The sequence below is a fragment of the Leptinotarsa decemlineata genome, unplaced genomic scaffold (genome assembly GCF_025532065.1).
Source record: "Leptinotarsa decemlineata unplaced genomic scaffold, Ldec_3_MD MMD2_tig00004307_RagTag_RagTag, whole genome shotgun sequence".
In the NCBI taxonomy this organism is placed as follows: domain Eukaryota; kingdom Metazoa; phylum Arthropoda; class Insecta; order Coleoptera; family Chrysomelidae; genus Leptinotarsa; species Leptinotarsa decemlineata.
Window position 1 is genome coordinate 2,507,044 of NW_027412606.1, and position 19,284 is coordinate 2,526,327.

Consider the following 19,284-nt stretch of genomic DNA (forward strand, 5'->3'; position numbering starts at 1 on the left):
TATGTGTGAGCCACAATAAACCCTTGCGGGTTGCGGTGGAGGGTCGAATAGACCCACTCACTTTGGACATAACCTAACCTAACCTAAGCTGGTGGCGTCATATAAAATTTGATGTTAAGAGAGGGGTAATTCAAATGACCCAATTCTGAAAGAAAAACCGGCTCTTTTTAAATTTATTTGGAAAATTCTTTCTCATTCGTGATTTTTTTACTCTTATCTCAAAAGCTAGATTTTGAATTTTACCAAATACCTATTAGAGCAGAGGCAAAAAATTGAAAATAGTACTAGAATTGCCACGAACTTTCAATAGTAGTACTAACGAACCAGAAAATAGTGAAAAGTACTAGAAATAGTACAACTGTAGGTATACTAGCAGGATCATGGTTAGTGCGACCATAAATGGAGTAATTCTGGATTTAAGAATGAAAAATAAGAAAAAATGAATAAAAGAATGCTAAATATTTATATAAATACTGAATACATTTCGAAAAAGTATTCAAAATGTTAAATCAAAAAAGTTATTCAGCATATTGTATACATGTATTTCAAATAACTCACGTCTCTGCTTATTGGCACACTTACAGCGCATTCTCTAGATACCTAATTTTTTCCCATACGCTGAATATATCAAACGTTTCGAGGAATAACCTGATCCGGTTCTGTGACGCGCGCTCGTTTCCCCCAACCATAATGAAAAAACCTACTTCTGCCTGACGGCGATTCTCCTCACGTTATGGAACACCTCGCAAGAAAATGGTAGAGGAGATACTGCGCGAAAGTGGTGTTTATTTACCATCATTCACTCAATGTCCACCATACATCAGTAACCTCAACTGAATTACTTATTCAAACACTTATCTGCAAACAAATAGCACACCTCTTAATGATGTCGATTCAGGTCCAAGATTCATCGCGAAGTGATTAGTTCCATCTTCAGTTTCATCGCGGGACTGCAGGAATAAACAGACAATAATTTGAGTTGGTGCTTAGTTATGTGGAGTGTGTACTTTACTAAATTTATGGATTATGTTCACTCGGGATATATGCAAGATTTGAAGTATACATACTTTTCTGGATAGTAGAAAAGGTAAAGTACGCGTTAAAAATTAAATATAGTTGTTAGATGAAGATATGTTGCAGAAATCTTGTGAATAACCGGTTGAATGTTGGGGTAGCAGTAAACATTTGAGTGGCTTAAAAATATTCTGTCATTATCATATTCATCAACATATTCAAATGTTCATAAAATATAACGTGGATTAACTGAAGAATGGAAAGTTTCTTTTACCGTTTGCTGAAAATTCTGGAAGTCAAATTTTTTCTTCTATTTAGTTGTAGACCAAGTAACCTCGGTGACGATATAAAAGTTCACCCTCCATTATTACTTAATAAAAAAAACAGGGCTGGAAGTGATGCCGGAGTGCATTTTCCACATGTGGAAGAATATTTGTGAAATCTTGCATGCTCGGAGATGTATCTTACTTATACTGCTTCACTTTTATGCTGTACTGCGATAACCTAAATAAATATAGCTTCATCGTCGTAACTATTACCAAAATGAAAAATCTAACAAAGATTTGCAAATAACTATGCGAAGAAATGAGTTCGTTGAATAAACTTGTTTTTTCCTGAGTGTCATAATAACATCACATTTACATCACATTCAAATAACAGATGGGCTGAGATAGAAAAAAAAAGTTTGATAAAATTTGATTTTATTATTAAATATAGTTGCTTTCGAGGGCGATGAAACGATTATAGTGGTCACACCATTTTTTGATTACATTTTTATAGTACGATTCGTTTTTAGTCTCAAAACAGGCCTCAGTTCCGACACATTTCTTTCTATCGATAACAGTATTATTATGTCTGTGCAAATCTTCTCAGTAGATATGCAAAGAAAATGTTTGGGTGGAAAAACGTGAAAGTTGCCAATCAGTTAAAATTTTGTTATTCTTCAATTTTTATTGTGGGGGCCCCCGGGCAGTAGCCCCGCCTATTCCCCTAAATCCGGCCCTGACTGGGGACCAAATCTGGAGAATACGGTGGATGCGGAAGCAATTTGAAGCTCAATTTGCAATCGTTTTCCTTGATTTGGTGATGTAATACCTATTAATGAATAGGGTGGTAAACACTTTATTTATTAAATGTACATATTCATACACTCAGATATGTCGCTTCATTTCTAATTGCTGCAAAATAATCGAATAAATGAACTTTAGAAATATTTCGTGATCATGAATAAGCCTACTCGTAGAAAAATACTTGTGTCTGTTTAAATAACTTTCCCAATAAACTTTCTAGATTGAACACGAAATTCAAACCTTAACTGTTAAATGCTTTGCATTTGCAACACTTCAGACGATGTATAATCGCAAATATCTCATGACGTCACACTAACTTTTCCGCGTATCATCATAATGGTGAATGCTATCGATTTGAAATTATTGCCACGTGTTTTGTATGATGCGCACTGTCAGAATATTTAAAAAACGATTTGCCCAAACGATCCTATTGGTACTTATTTATTTTTATTAAAAGAGTACAGGTTTAGATTTGTTTTTTGGTATTTGTACTGTCGTAACAGGCATAAAATTGAGCATGGACAATATTTTCTTTGAAGTAAATTCAACAGAAAATATATCAAATCGTTAATATTTTTGAAATGCCAGGTCGACGTTTCCAAATGATGCTATTTTTCCTGAAGATGGTGCATTTTGAGATATGCCATTTTTTGAAGGTATCTGCAAAGATTTCACTTCATATGTCTTTTTTCATGCATTAGCTGAATTCAAATATTTTTATATACTCAGTACAAAACAAATATTTGGGATGAAAAATATTTGTGAACTATCAGTTTCATTTTCTAGTACAGCAGGTGAAGCATTGGATTCAGTTCAAAATATCAACACAGAGCAACCCAGAATTCTCAATGAAAGCTCAAATTGAAATTTTCTGAGAGAACAAAACGTTCAGCCTCTCTTTCTTCATCAAAATACAAGTGTTATTTTTCTGGATTTGTTCAGAAATAGAAACCTTTTAAATCAAATATAGGGCAGGTCGTGATTAGATGATAACCTATTCAACAGGATGGCAGTGTATAGCATTTTACTTTTGCAAATCAGAGAGTAATTAGAATATTATTCAGAAAAACAGATAGGTATCAGTAGACCAACCAAGTGATCACCACTATCACCTGATTCGATATGGTTTGAATTTTCATCATATCGGATCACTCCTTGGTAATACGATACCAGCAAATCTACAAGACTTTCGGAAATGAATCACTAATATTTGGTATTCCACCTTCGACTATTCCCTTCTGAATATATTTCCACCAGAAATTTCAAAATACTGTCACTTTTCAAAAAACAAAAATGTTACATCACTAACATTTGGGGGTTGGGGTAGCTACCTCGTTAATGAGATAATTCAAACTACAGACGTCGCTTGCGAGCTGCTTCATACTTAGTTTTGACGAAGCTTCTTTTTTGTACTTATGATGCACTGTTTGGAACCTTTGGTGTAGTAATGAATATTACTGGAGTTTTTTCCCAACACCAAATCGTTATTTTTAACACCTCGACACGTGTTTCGATCACCAAGTGATCATCATCAAAGAGGAAGATTAAAACTAAGAACTAGAGCGAGCTAATCCTATTTATGCTATAAAGGTAACTCATACAGGTAAACCATCCAGGCGTACCAACCATACAGGTAGACCAACCTAAATTAATTTTACAATTTTGCCTTATCTATTATTTTATAATATATGTTTATATAAAACAATTTTCAGCTATATAAAAATTAATTTCACAATATTGCCTATCCAAATTTATTTTTGCAATGTATTCTTATGTAGTAATCAGTAAACCCAACAACATTAATTGATTTTATCTCAACAAGATATATAGTATGCTCTTTGGTATAGGTCCGTCATCGTTATTCATAATATTATTGTGTTTACTTATTTTTACACTCTCATAGGCATCTAGTTACCTGTTGTTGTTAACTTGTCTAACTAATCTTAATGAACTGAACTCTATGGAATGGTTTTGTTGCAAAATATGATGGGCGACTGCTGATTTTTCCGGTCTTCCATATTTTAAGTGTGCTATGTGTTCCTTATATCTTACTTTGATAGATCTTTTTGTCTGTCCCTAATATTTTGCATCTCAGTCGTATATACTTACGTATATACAAGTATACGAGGAAATTTTGAAATATTTTCAAGGAACTAGGTATGAAGGTGGTTTTTTAAAACAAGTCATACACTACAGAGCCTTTTGGGAAGTCCAAAAGACAAAGTCGAGAATTCGGAAAAGTCTGGAATTTACGAAATTGAATGTAAGGATTGCGATGCAAAATATTATGGACAGACAAAAATATCTATTAAAGTAAGATATAAGGAACACATAGCACACTTAAAATATGGAAGACCTGAAAAATCAGCAGTCGCCCATCATATTTTGCAACAAAACCATTCCATAGACTTCAGTTCATTAAGATTAGTCAGACAAGTTAACAACAACAGGCAACTAGATGCCTATGAGAGTGTAGAAATAAGTAAACACAATAATATGAATAACGATGACAGACCTATACCAAAGAGCATACTATATAGCTTGTTAAAATAAAATAAAATAATATTGTTGGGTTTACTGATTACTTCATAAGGACACATTGCAAAAATAAATTTGGATAGACAATATTGTGAAATTAATTTTTATATAGCTGAAAATTGTTTTATATAAACATATATAAACATAAGGCAAAATTGTAAAATTAATTTAGGTTGGTATACCTGTATGGTTGGTACGCCTGGATGGTTTATCTGAATGAGTTACCTTTATAGCATAAATAGGATTAGCTCGCACTAGTTCTTAGTTTTAATCTTCCTCTTTGAAGATGATCACTTGGTGATCGAAACACGTGTCGAGGTGTTAAAAATAACGATTTGGTATTGGGAAAAACTCCAGTAATATTCTTTTTTGTGATCCAAAACAATATTTAATCGTTAGAGTTGTAGCCAATTTAATATTTGAAAATTGACCTAGTGTAGGTACACGGATAACCAAAATATATGGAAGTACCTATCAGCTTTTTTCTCTATTTCAACTTAAGCAATGAGACATGCGTATGAAATTTTTCATTATTTTATCATCATTATCGGTATTCTGTCAATCTGTCAATCTAATCTAGTTATGAGCTTCCTGTGTGCCAGATTTCATTCAAATCCGTTCGGCCCTTTTTGAATACTTTATTTTGAAGTGACGAATGGGCGCCATCTGGGAAAAAATAAGATGGAAAGGGGGGTCTTTTGTGACAGATTTTTTTGAAGCTCCTGACAAATGCTTCACAACCCTAGAATATAATGTCAATATCTTCAACTACTACAAAATGGCGGAACTTTGATTGATTGAAAACATCGACATTTAATTACATAATATGAGGCAATAATCTTGAGGTAAGTTCAGAAGATGCTCGAAATGGTTGCCTTGAACTTCTTGTCATATGAACCGCCTATCCGATATTTCACGCCGAACATTTTCGAACACAGTGACGTCAATATCTCTACAAATATTTATTATTCTCTGCAGGTTCAGTTTCGTACACCGCTTGCTTCAAGTAGCCCCATAAAAAAGTTCAGAGGTGTCAAATATGGCAAGCGGGCTGGCCATTCTGTAGGACCTCGACGGCCAATCCAATGACCGGGAAAAGTAGTATCCAAACAGTTTCTTACTTGTCTAGAGTGATGTGGTGGTGCTCCATCTTGTTTGAATACTATATCCATATCCATATCGAATTCATTAGGATTCGCTTCGACGATTTCAGCGATGACAGGGTCAACAGTAGTTTCCAGCATATCCAAATACAGTTTCCCTGTTGAATTTTGATCAATAAGTAGAGGTCCTACAATATGGTTTCCAGTATTCCTGCCCAAACGTTAAGTTTTTCTGGATATTGGGTATGTGTTTCCCGGCAAATCTGGGTGTTGGTGTCACTCCAATTTTTATAAACAAAAAATAACTCATCGGGGTGTTGGAATTACCATATGGCAAATAAAAAGGAATATTTCTAGAAATATCGATAATAATGTTTGTCTTCAGGAAATTATTATATGTTCTACCATTTTGTAGTAGGTGAAGGTATCGACTGCATATTCTAGTGTTGTGAAGTATTCGTCAGGAACTTCAAAGTGGTGTGTCACAAGACCCTCCTTTTCATTTATTTTTTTTTCCAGATGGCATCCAGTCGCCATCTTGAAAGATTAATCTGTCAATTTTACTTCAAAATAAAGAATTCATGCATTAATTTCATTATCCCAAATTTCAATTTTTTTAGTTTACCCGTTCAAATAATAAAAGGGAGGAACATTAAAGAAATGCATTGTATATATAGAGAGAGAATAATTCGATTCAGCGATGTCTAGGCAAATTCAGCAATAGATTTCTCTTTAGTCACTCTGAAACACATTTGTTGTTTTTGGTTGACATTTGGCATTGCTGAATGAACTCAAATCAAATACTATTTAAAAATGTATGAATACCTTGAGCTATGTCAGACTTGTTGCCAACTTATTGACGTGCATAAGTACTGTATCTGTTTGTATATGTGAAATACCTATTTGTGAATATTTTTCAACTTCATTATCATTTATGGTAAATACAATAAAGCACGTAATTGTTCGTGCAGGGAAATATAATGTTTTGAACCGTTCTTTGGAATTTCTTGTATTCATATCAGTATTTTGACACTTGAGTGTCAATTACTGTATCAGTAACAACTATTTATAATAATAATAATAATAATAATAATAATCGTCTTTATTGTTACCCAGCTGTAGTTACATACAAATATTTAAATAAATTAGAGAGCTAGTTGCTGACATAACAAAAGGCGAAGTTCAACTCAGTTGTGCTACTGAGTTGTTCTTCCACTCCACCTACATAAATATTTATAGTAGAAACGACTTGCCAGCGATTCAAAAAATCAAACTAATTTGACAGAAAATAATTCAGAGTAAAATATTACATTCAAAGTAATAGAGAGTTTATTCAGCATAGACTAATTTGGCTATTATTGTGGTTGAAGACATGACTGAGCATATTCTGTAAATAATATCACTAATTGGTAATACAAATTCAATTCATAATGGAATGTTGAATGTTGATGAGCTAAGAAAGTGGAACTGATTGATTCGAAAATACATTAAATGAATTGAATGGGATAAAACTGAACTACAAATTATCTGGATAAGAAAGAGAATCACTTTCTTTTTGCCGTGTATGTGACAAACAGGAGCACTACAGAAAGGAGCAATATTCTTTTCGAAACGAGTTTCTTGTTGAATAGTAGATTCCGGGATTTACCTTATCTGTGAAAAATTTGTAAATAGAAATAAATCCAGCTTCTTGATCAAGCCAAGTACTTCATTTGGTAAATGATCTTTTGATTAGCTGGCATCATAGTGTCAGGGCTTGACTCCACTTGCGAAAGAAATCCACTACAAGATTGATAGACCAAGATATATTTTTCCCAATCAGAACTCATCTGATGTTTTTATTTCACTCAAAATCATCATTATCTATACTGGAACTAATCCAGTATGCTTTGAAACTTCTTGTTTCCATACAAAGCACAACTCACTTGGGAGCACAGCATTATTGTTGAAGTATTCAGGGCCGGATCTAGGATCATTATTAGGGGGGCAGGGGTTGATCTTGGCACCCCAAACATTCGATTTGGAACAAATGAGGAAAGAATTGAAGGATTGAAGGATAATAACGAAATGTCACAGCAGAATCATTGAATCATACCAACAATTACTGTTATTTTTTCTATTTTTTTATCTCGTGAACTGTGTTTCATCGTATAGGGCTATCTTTTTCAAATACTCAAACATCTCCCTCACATATAAATGAATTAGAAATGATTATAAAAAAAGGTTTAGTGAAATTTTATTGGGAATACTATATTGAGTACATCAAACAAAGTCTCATTCTCAGTAAAACTTTTGTTTATTGAGTAATTGAACTTGACAATAAAACGTATATTTTTGGTTATGAGGCCGTTACTAATTTCGATGATGTTTCTGGTGCCCCATTATTTGGCGCTCCCAAAAACTGCCACCCTGGGCACGTGGTTCCTACTTCCTCTGCAGGATCCGGCCCTGGAAGTATTTGTAATTTTTTTGGAATTCTGATGTTCTTTGGAAATTTCCTTCATCTGTTCACCACCAATTCATTTCACAATAATGACACTTAAAACTAACATTCCCAGATAAGAAAAACTTGAACTTTCATTTCCTGTCCTAGTTCCTTTTTGATTATCACGGTGTTTGACTCTCGACTCTCATTTCGATAACCAAATTAGCGTCATCAGGAGATAATCTGAAGATATTCCTAAATACTAACAGTTAAATCATGAAAACAGATGAACTCCTTAGCGATAAATCAATCAAATTTCAACTATGACTATTCAAAACAATCAACAGGAACTGATTCATGAAAGCATTAATGATAGGCTGTTTGCATTTGAACTTTTGGCTCCGTTCTTAATTTTGATATCGCACTTCACTATTTTCATGCTCCAACTCGTGTTGAGCGACACCAGACTTTCGTGAACTACGAAATCGAATATCGCCACGTACTCATTTAGATGAGATTCAGTGACTCTTCTAGTCTAACAATCATCATAGATTTTTTTCCAATCCTCTTAGTTCCACAACATTCTGAAGTCGATTCACTTGTATTTGAAATTACAAGTACTCTTTTCATTGAATTGTAAATTCTTGCTGGAGTTTTTTATGGCTGACATTTGAAACTGGTATTTCATTAATGGTGACACTGTATATCACGACATATTTCGCTAACACTCTGTTAGCGAAATATGTCGTGTTAGCTTCTTCAACAGCATTCAAATCACATGTCGTGATATATTTCTCAAATAAAGTTTTTGAGGATCAAATCGGAAGGTTTACTTTATGAAATTACTATGGATCTTCATCAAGTAACGGCCGAATCAATCAGAAAGGAAAAAAAAGTTTATATTGAAATAAATTTCTATGAATTCCCGAATAAACTTTTCTCAACTTCCATTTATATTCTTTTTCCAACTCATCTCAGTAAAAAAACAAATATGTTTCTGTTTTCATTTACAGAATACGAGGGTGAAATACCCAATTGATTATTTGTAGAACTGATGAATATCATTTTATAAACATTCTTCTTCATTATGAAAAGTTGGTAAATGTGACAAATAATTTTTTATGGTTCACGCATACCTGACTCATCAATTTTCCGATTTGTAGATAGTAAGTTTCATGAATAATATCATCACAGATGGATTTTCCAATAATTTATTCACGTATCCTGAAAACTATGTTTCAATAACGATGTATTATTCTTGATTGTGTTTTGCGGGTTATCCTCATTCTTATCATGATGACTGAAATGACACTCCTTACATATTAATGATCGGTTAGTTCATAATCAGTATCTTCAGAAAGTTCCATGAATTGTTCAAAAATGAGTAATATAAATATTCGAAACGATTTCACGTTTTTCAGGGTAAACTTGTATGGTTTTTATTTCAATCAATGCGTTTTAATCCAATTTATTTGAAGGTGGTTGACAATGTTTCGTGGTATATTTCATCATTTCGGACTTCCATTGTCTAATATAATATGAATTGATTTGAAAACCCTGAAAAAATAAAAAGATCAACCGAAAATAACAATTTTATCAAAACAAAAAAACTGAAATTACAAAAAATAACATTCAACAACAACCAAACGAATAAAAATTGTAAGATTATTAAAAGCTGAAAAAATAAAAAAAAATAAAAATATTATTAACAAAAATTAAAAATAAAAATTAAAAGATTTCAAACCAAGTTATGTCACAACGTTTCGATTGTTATTATCCACAATCGTCTTCGGGTGATAACTGGACTTATTCCTCCGAGATCTGACTATTTATAGGTCATTTGAGTGCTTTCACCTATCCCCTATTCCCTCTTTCCGCTTCATTGGTTTTGGCAGGAGATGACCGTTTGGTGGGAGTTCTCTTCAAATGGAACGGTAAGTGTGCCCAAGAAAATCCCAATTTCACAGTTGATTGTGGTGATCAGTATTCCTTTAAAACTAATGTATGGTGTGGGATACTTAACGACCAAATAATTGGGCCATTTTTCTTTAGGGAAAATTTATCATCCGTCGGTTATCTCAACCTTTTAAATAATGAGGTTAGTGAAGTTTTAGATAATATAATGGGTGTTTTTTATAGAGGTGTAGAACTTTAAGTTGGCATTACTTTTCAAGATGGCCACCGATTTAACAGCTGTCAAGTGATTTATTCTTAGTTTGGTTTGGCAATTCATCATGAATAGACTCACGCCTGAACAACGCTTGCAAATAGTGCAATTTTATTTCGAAAATGATGGTTCTGTGCGGAAAACGTATCGCGCACTACGCCCATTTCATCATCGACAAAATCGTCCATCAGAGCAGTTAATTCCATTAACAATGGAACGTTTTCGCACCACGTTCACTCTTATTGATAACTCGCATCCCCAGAGACGCCGTACGGTGCGTACAGAAGAAGCTCTTGCTGCTGTACAGCGTAGCATTGAGGAAGACCCGGAGGAGTCCATCCGCCATCGAGCACAGGAATTGGATCTGTGTCCATCCACTTTATGAAAGATTTTGCGGAAGGATCTTGGTTTGCGTGCTTACAAAATCCAACTCGTGCAAGAATTGAAGCTAAACGATCATCAAGTAAGGCGTAGATTCGTAGAATGGGCCCAAAACGAGATTACCGTTGTTCCCAATTTTCATAAGCAAATTTTGTTTAGCGATGAAGCGCACTTCTGGTTGAATGGCTACGTCAACAAACAAAACTGTCGCATTTGGAGTGAAGGTAATCCTCAAGTGTATGTCAAAACACCGTTACATCCACAAAAACTGACTGTTTGGTGCGCTTTATGGGCTGGTGGAATCATTGGTCCGTACTTTTTCAAAAACGATGGTGGCCAGAACGTTACAGTCAATGGTGATCGGTATAGAGCCATGATTACTAACTTTTTCATTCCTGAATTGAATAACCATGATGGCCAGGAGATGTGGTTTCAACAAGACGGTGCAACATGCCACACAGCTCGTGCCATAATAGATTTATTGAAAGACACGTTTGGTGACCGCCTAATTTCACGTTTTGGACCTGTGAATTGGCCTCCAAGATCTTGTGATTTAACACCGCTAGACTACTTTCTGTGGGGCTATGTAAAGTCATTGGTCTATGCGGATAAGCCACAAACGCTTGACCATTTGGAAAACAACATTCGCCGTGTTATTGCCGATAACCGGCCACAAATGTTGGAAGAAGTCATCGAAACTTGGACGTCCAGATTGGACTATATCCGCGCCAGCCGTGGCGGTCATATGCCAGAAATCATATTTAAAATGTAATGCCACAAGATTATCTTTCGGATAAATAAAATTCATGTCAATCGAATAATCCATCGTTGTTTTATTGCAACTTAAAGTTCTATACCTCTATAAAAAACACGCTTTACCTTTCAATATCAAATACGACCTATGGTATCAGCTTGATACATCACTCGGTTGCTGTAAAACAGTTTCTCCAACAAATGTTCAGAGGCAAAGTTATTGGACGTAACTGGAAACATTATTGGCCTCCTAGATCACCCGACTTGATGCATTTAGACTTTTTCTAGTGGGGTTACCTGAAACAAAAAGTGTACCGAAGTAGACCATTCACTGACATACAACATCTGGAAAATACCATTCGCAAGTGCTGTGCAAATATAAATCCCCGATTTATTAAAAATGCAGTTACAGATGTCAGTAGAAGACCATAATTTGTATTGAACGTGGAGGACGACAAACTGAAATGTAGGCTATATGCGTTTGACAACCTCATTCAGATCAATAAGTAATTTTTTGTACCCATTTGTATTTTATATAATATTATCGTTGTTTAAAATTTATAATAATAAAAATAGTTCTATCGAAATTATTTGCAATTTTTTTAGTTGCCTCTGCTTTTTCGAAATCGAAGGTTTGTTAAAAAAAATAGCCAAGTGATTGAAACTTTGCGCCAGTCATGTTAAAATTTTTGTAGCAAATTTTTAATTTCTCTCTAAAAATGTCCGTATGAGTAAAAATGTATCAGAAAAGTTAAACTTCATGATGAGTTTGTTATGAATTGATGACAATCAACCTAACTGTTCTTTGAAATAAAGGGGATATGAAAAATAAGCAAAACCTTAACTTCATCCTAGTTGCATAAAATTTGGCATATGGATATAAAATTGCCGTAGACACACCTCTTCCAAGTAACTTTTTGTTAAATTCGATCTAGAAATGCACTTTTTCAATTAAAAAAAAAAGTTGAATTTGACAAACACTGAACTTCAGTGATTCGCAGTTGGCCGCATCATTTCAAGTTAAATTCATAGCACAAACAAGTGCCGAAGTTAAACTTCATTGAAACTTTTCGAAAAAAAAGTTTCCCATATGGTGCGCAATTTAATGGTAACACTGTACATATATAGGATATAGCTTAGGAAAGCTGTTATAATAATAATAGTAATAATGTTTATTCGCAGAAAAAAATAAAAGTTTTACATAGTAAAGTACAAATGTGAATAAACAGCGGCAACACGGAAGTAATATGAATATTGCTTGTATGTGTTATGGCCATGCTGAAACTAATAATGATAGAAAACAAAACAGAAAAATACATGATGAAAAACAAAACAGAAAAATATGAAGCAGCAATTATTATATACAATCATTAACAAATATTAGCATGGATATGTTCTGACATTTCGATAATTCATTTAATAGTTCATTTATATATACATACATATACACATATACATATATAAATACACACATATACTTATATACTGTTATTAATGACGACTGAATTCATTGACCTTAAATTCCCATGAAACAATTTTGCATGATAAAACAATTCAAATTTATGAAATACGTTATGCATATCCAAATATACAAATAAGGAAATGCAAATTCATGAACTTAATTTGATTCCTATATCGTAGAATGCAACCTGTTTCAGTATCCCCGTTCTATGCTCTATAAGGTCTTTTGCATACTACGCTAAAGCAAATTTTTAATTCCAGTTGTAACTTCGTTTCATTATCTTCTGTAACGGAAAACACCGAGAAGAATAAAAGCAGCACATTGTAGAACATTCTAGCATTAGTACGAAGATTACGAGTATGAAGAATGCATCTTCATGCATTAAGTGATATGGGTATTACCCAATATACAAATAATTAGAAATACCTGTTTGGTGAGGCGCTTTTTTCATAGTTTTCTCGTGAAAGAATTCTGAATTTCCCATTAATTACAAGTCTGCCTGAGGGTGAAATATAACACATTATTTGAATACCTACACATTCGAATGCCTGAATACTTGCGAACTCAACTTTTGCAGAACAAAAAAACTGGAGATACATTGAAAAGAGAAATTAAAAATTCTATGTTTTTTACCACTTTTATTTGTAACTAACGTTACTGCAATTTCGTCCTATATAGACATTCTCAAACTTATACAGTGCACTCAGTGCACCCCAAACTTCACTGTTTGAGATTTCTATCATTTGGAGAACGGCGTTTATTTGGAATAAACTTCCTGATGGCTGTTTTCCAAATGGATTTGATCTCCAGCTATTCAAATCCAATGTGAATCGCTTCTTTCGCACAGGTACCCCTCTAAGAGCGGCTCAAGGATTTTTCTGTAGTGCTTGTGTTTTGCCCTTGAGAAAAGGTTTCTTTTCATGTAATATTTTGTTGTATGAGACCAGTTAGTTTCGAACTGAAACATTCCCAAAATGTAAATTTAATTAGTGTATATGAATTTTATAGAATTTCAAAGTTATACGAATATAATTTATGTTTATTATTCATAAACTATGAGTTGGATAAACAGTTCCACTGAAAGTTATGTAGCAAGTTTTATGAGTTATGCATTTGAATTAGACATTATCAGTATGGTTTTGAATTTTTTACGATAAACCTGACCTATCTGTCCATCAAAGTAACAGGTAATTTATTGATGGTTATTTGGAAAACGAAAGCTCAGAATAGTTGTTTCGCTATTTCAGCTTGTTTTCTTCAAACAAACATTCATGTACTGTTATCTTTTCACTTAAATTCTAATCTAATCTCTTTGAAGGTTTTATAGAGGGTTACTTTTGCAGATCGACTTCAACTTCTTATTCTATTTTTTAATCAGTTCATAAGCGTGAGTACTTGCAATCTATACAGCGTGTGTCAATTTATGCCAAGAGCCAAGAAAATGATATATGAAATCCGACTTGTGACGACTAGCCAGATAGAAAAGGAAAGTTACTCGTTGAACTTCAACAGTCCCACTTTGAAGACAATTGATGATTTTTATGCTCATATTTTTCTTCCTACTTTCGTTTTTATAAATTCAAAATTGAACGTTTGTTTGAAGGTGGTTGACAATGTTTCGTGGTGTATTTCATCAGTTCGGACTTCCATTGTCTAATATAATATAAATTGATTTGAAATCCCTGAAAAAATAAAAAGACCAACCGAAAATAACAATTTTATCAAAACAAAAAACTGAAATTACAAAAAAATAACATACAAGCTACAACCAGAAAAATAAAAAATTGAAATATTAATGAAAGCTGGAAATTGAAAAAATTAAAAAGTACTATTAACAAAAAATGAAAAATCAAAAGATTCTAAACCAAGTTACGTTACGACGTTTCGATTTTTAGTATCCACAATCGTCTTTGGGTGATAACTGGATTCATTCCTGCGAGATCTGACTATTTATAGGTCATTCGAATGCTTACACCTATCCCCTCTTCCCTCTCTCCACTTCATTGGTTTTGGTGGGAGATGACCGTTTGGCGGGAGTTGGTTGTTTTTCGCCTGATTAGAGGTTTCCATATGTTACGTATCTCTACGCTAGCTTGGCTACATGCATTGTTGGACAACATATAAGCGGCTTCTTTGAATTTCCTCCGAAACCAGTGTTCCTCTTTGTGCTTGAGCCCACTTGATATTATGTTGATATAATATTATGTCCAAACATGCTTTGCTATTTCGGATTCGCTGGTTTCTCCTCGCTGTGTGTGTTTGTTGTGCTCAGCAATGCGAAATTTCAATGGCCTCTTAGTTTCACCGATGTATGATTTTCCACACACGCAGGGCATCCGGTAAATGCAATTCTTGGAATTACAGTCCGCGTTTGGTGGCTAGGTTTTTTGTGAGGCTGATACGGATAGTGTTCCCAGATCTGAAGCAGGTCCCGATATTATAGTTGGACCCAATCCGTCTTATCCTTTGCGATAATCATCTGATGTAGGGAAGTACAAGTACTGGTTGTGGCGGCTTCTCTTCCTTGTTGAGCTCTTGCTGTCTTCTAGCTGAAGCCTGTTCTATCATCACTCTGGAGTAACCATTCCATTGAAGGTCATTTTTTATGATGCCTAGTTCCGTTTCGAGACCTTCCTTTGTATTACAGAGCCCGAAAGCACGGTCTAGTAGAGTCTTGATGATTCCTCTCTTAGTCGATTGATGGTGGTTGGATTTCTGGTTGAGATACTGTCCTGTGCGAGTGGGTTTTCGATATACAGATGTTTCCCATTTAGTGTCGGTTCTCTTCACCAAGACGTCTAAGAAAGGCAATTCGTTGTGGACTTCCTTCTCCATTTTGAAAGTGATGGAAGGACTTACGTTGTTGATGTGCTTCAAGGAGGTGTCTAGTCTTGCATTCCCATGGTTCCATATTATGAAGGTGTCATCTACGTATCTCAACCAGACTTGGGGCTTCTTGTGGGCTTCTTCAATTGCCAGAGTTTCAAACCACTCCATATATATATATTAGCTATAACAGGTGAAAGTGGCGATTCCATTGGCAGTCCCTCATCTTTCGTAAAGAATTCATTCTTCAGTTGGAAGTAGCAGTTTCATACACATCATCCTAGTAATTTCACGATTACTTGTTTCGGTGAGTGTGTTCTATCTTTTATGTTCCCATCTTCGGATAGCTTTTTCTGTATGATTTGAAGTGCTTCTTCGACAGGAACGTTGGTGTAGAGGATTTCCACGTCGATACTGATCAGTTGATCCTGCTCTTCGACTTCGATTTCCCCTAGTAGTTCAACGAAATGTCTTGCATTTCACAAAAGATGATGTTTTACCTAGCAATGGTTTAATTATTGGTAGTGAAAATCTGGACAAGTTTAGAGGGACTGAATCTCTGGAGCTGATGATTAGTCTAAGCGGGGCTTACTGTGGTGCGATGATCTCTCCTTGTCCAAAAAATAGACTGAGTGTTTTTTCAAAGTCTGGTACAACTTCCTTTCAATTGATGCCGTAGGGTCTCTTACGATCTTCGTGTGTTTTCCTTTCTGAAGCACCTTTTCGATCTTCTGTTCGTAGTGATCAGTATCCTTCACAACAGTAGCATTTCCCTTATCTGCAGGTAAGATCTTGATGGTGTTGTCTCTATGGAATTCAAAATTGAATGAACGTTTCATCCAAAATGAAGATCTGAGTTTTTGGAAAAGGAATTCTTTTGTTTTCTACTACTACTAATTTCAAAATAAACTCATTACAGAGATGTGTATCATGTAAAGGAGCATCTTTCAGACATTTATATGGAACGCTGTCATCCTCTATGGCTAACATCCGAAGTTTCGGAATAGAGCACTTGCCTTATTGCATCCTCAGCAACAATCTGGATAACATAACAAAAAGGAACACATGAATGTCCCCACTTTTTTGTAAGTCAATGAAGTAGAAAGTCAAAACTTTTATTTCCCAAAATTTATTCTTTTCTGAAAATACACCTCTGTCATTTTAAGGCTTGAGCCTCTTTAAACTTCCTGCGAAAATATATCAAATAGACGCGGGAACACTGGAAACCGAATTCAAAATTCCACCGAAAACTATAAAACTGTATAAAGCACTGTATAATTCCATATGGCCTTTACTCAATCTGGTGAGTGAATATGAAAGTGTTTTTTTTTGTAATACGCATATCAGTAGTTACTGCTATCACCGTCCCTGTTTTGAGTGCAGCATGCGATAGAACGTTTCTTTCTATGAATATTGTAAAAACTTGCATGACTACTACATTGAACGAATGTCTCTCTGATCTGTGCGTCTTTCTTATAGAAAAAGCTTTAGCCAAATTGTCAGATTCAGATGAAACTATCGAAAAATTTTCAGTAAACCACAGAAATCTAAGCATTACCTATACTATGTATATTACCGAAATATTTTTCGTTGATACTTCCATTTTTATGTTCATTTTATAACACTTTTGCTGTTTTTCATGTTCCAAAACATTTTTGTTTTTATTTTAAATAAGTCTTTTCTTCTTTTGAATTTGAAAATGTTATTGAAAACCTAATAATGGTACTTTATCACCTGAATCACCATTCTTATGTTTATTTTATGAGACTTTTGCCCTTTTTCTTATTTGAAAATGTTTTTGTCGCCGCTTATTATTTGTTACGTTTTAAAAGTTTACATAAAATAATTTTTTTTCTCAGGAAAAAACAATGAGTACCCCCTCACCAAACAAATTTTCACCCCGAAAAACCAGAAAAGACCTGACAAATATCCGACCCCTTTGTTTTCCAGTAATTTACAATCCCTACGACGCCTTTATGTTGGTTGAGTCATTCAAATTATTGGCGACCCTGTATCACGGTTGTGTTGTTTACTTCGAACGGGACTCAAACTCAAACAGACAATAATGAATTTGTTGCGGTCTACCAGCGGCAAGGGGATTCACATTCGACAAGGATTAAATATGTATGAATAATTAGTATAGTAGATGATGTAGCTAATGTATTCCAAATATACACTTTTCATGGACGTGAACACAAATAATTCAGAAGGCTAATATGAAAATCAAAAAAAGCACTTTATGAAATGGCCTATTTTGAGGCAAATGATGAATTGTTCTATAAAAGTGGTATTGATATGTTAGAGCGGCCATGGAATGATTGTATGATTCTTGATGGAGATAACGTTGATGAATAAAGCTGAATTTGAATAAAAAAAAAACACTTTTTCTCTTAGGCCCGGGACTTTTCAGCCTATGTGTTATAAAGGATTTTGCAGCTGTGTAAAATACTTTATCTCTACGTTCTCAAATGGGTAAATTCAAAATTTCAATAAAAATTCATCAATAATACTTTGCTATTTTTGATTTACACATCTTTGTGTGAAGAGTTCTTTTTGAAATTAATAAGTTTCTTCCTTTCTTTGAAATATTCCCACACTTTTTTTTTCAACGATGGAGAAGTAGAAAGACAGGAATTAATCTCTCTCCTGAAATTTCCCTTCTTTTGAATAAGATAATGTACTACATCAGAAGGTTCATATCAGAATCTTGTGAAGGGACTGACTTGAATGAATTAGAAATAAGGAAAAGCTCCAAGACGGATCCCCGTGAAATTTTAAATGATTCGTCTTTTACAAAAAAGTAGATCCTCAAATTGAAATTCGAATAATGTTTATCATTCTCATGTCACCTTCGGATGATTTACCTAGTTCTTGAACATTTTTCAGAAGATTAAATCAGTCAATTGGCAGAACATTCACTTATAATAAATCAACAACATATATATTCGAGATCTGGTTGATAACGTTCATTAACCATTCATATTCAAGTATTTCATGTCACTTTCGGAATGTACCTTGCTTGCAGTATTCAGAATTATATACGCAATAGAAATACTGGTTATGGTCAACAAGGAATCAAGCCCACAACCAATTAATTCTTATTGAGATGCAAATAAACATAAAATTACCCACTGAATCAGAATTGCAATATAATTATATGTTATTACAACACGAATCTGTTGAAAAACATGTTTTAGCTTCAAAATTAGCACGCATTTCCGCTGTTCAAAATAACGAATATTATTGGCATTTCATATCAAACAACGGATCATAAGGGAGATGCACCAAAAGTTCTATTGCTAATTGTTGAACGGCCATTTCTTAATAACGATAATTCTGATAAGGAGTTGAGGTAGCCACTTTAAACTCCATCATATTCTGTTAGATGGCGTTACATGACATTTTTGCGATTCAGTTTGAAATTGATCATATTCGATAAGGATTGACAATATAGATCTGAATTTTGGTAATGAACTCCACCTAATGGAATATGTCAAATATCCCAATTATTTTGTTCAATGACTTTGATAGTCATGGCAGGAATC

At 34.1% G+C, this 19,284-nt stretch overlaps 1 protein-coding gene across 2 annotated transcripts in view; it reads left to right on the forward strand.

Moving 5' to 3' along the window:
- Window positions 1–521: 521 nt before the first annotated feature.
- LOC141483857 (toll-like receptor 8) overlaps window positions 522–19,284 on the forward strand; it is a 45,480-nt gene continuing 26,717 nt past the window's right edge. The window contains exon 1 of one of the 2 annotated variants that reach the window (XM_074178762.1): window positions 522–1,087. The gene's annotated coding sequence lies outside the window, so the exon portion shown is untranslated. The remainder of the gene's footprint in view (window positions 1,088–19,284) is intronic. The other variant, XM_074178760.1, reaches the window with a different exon arrangement.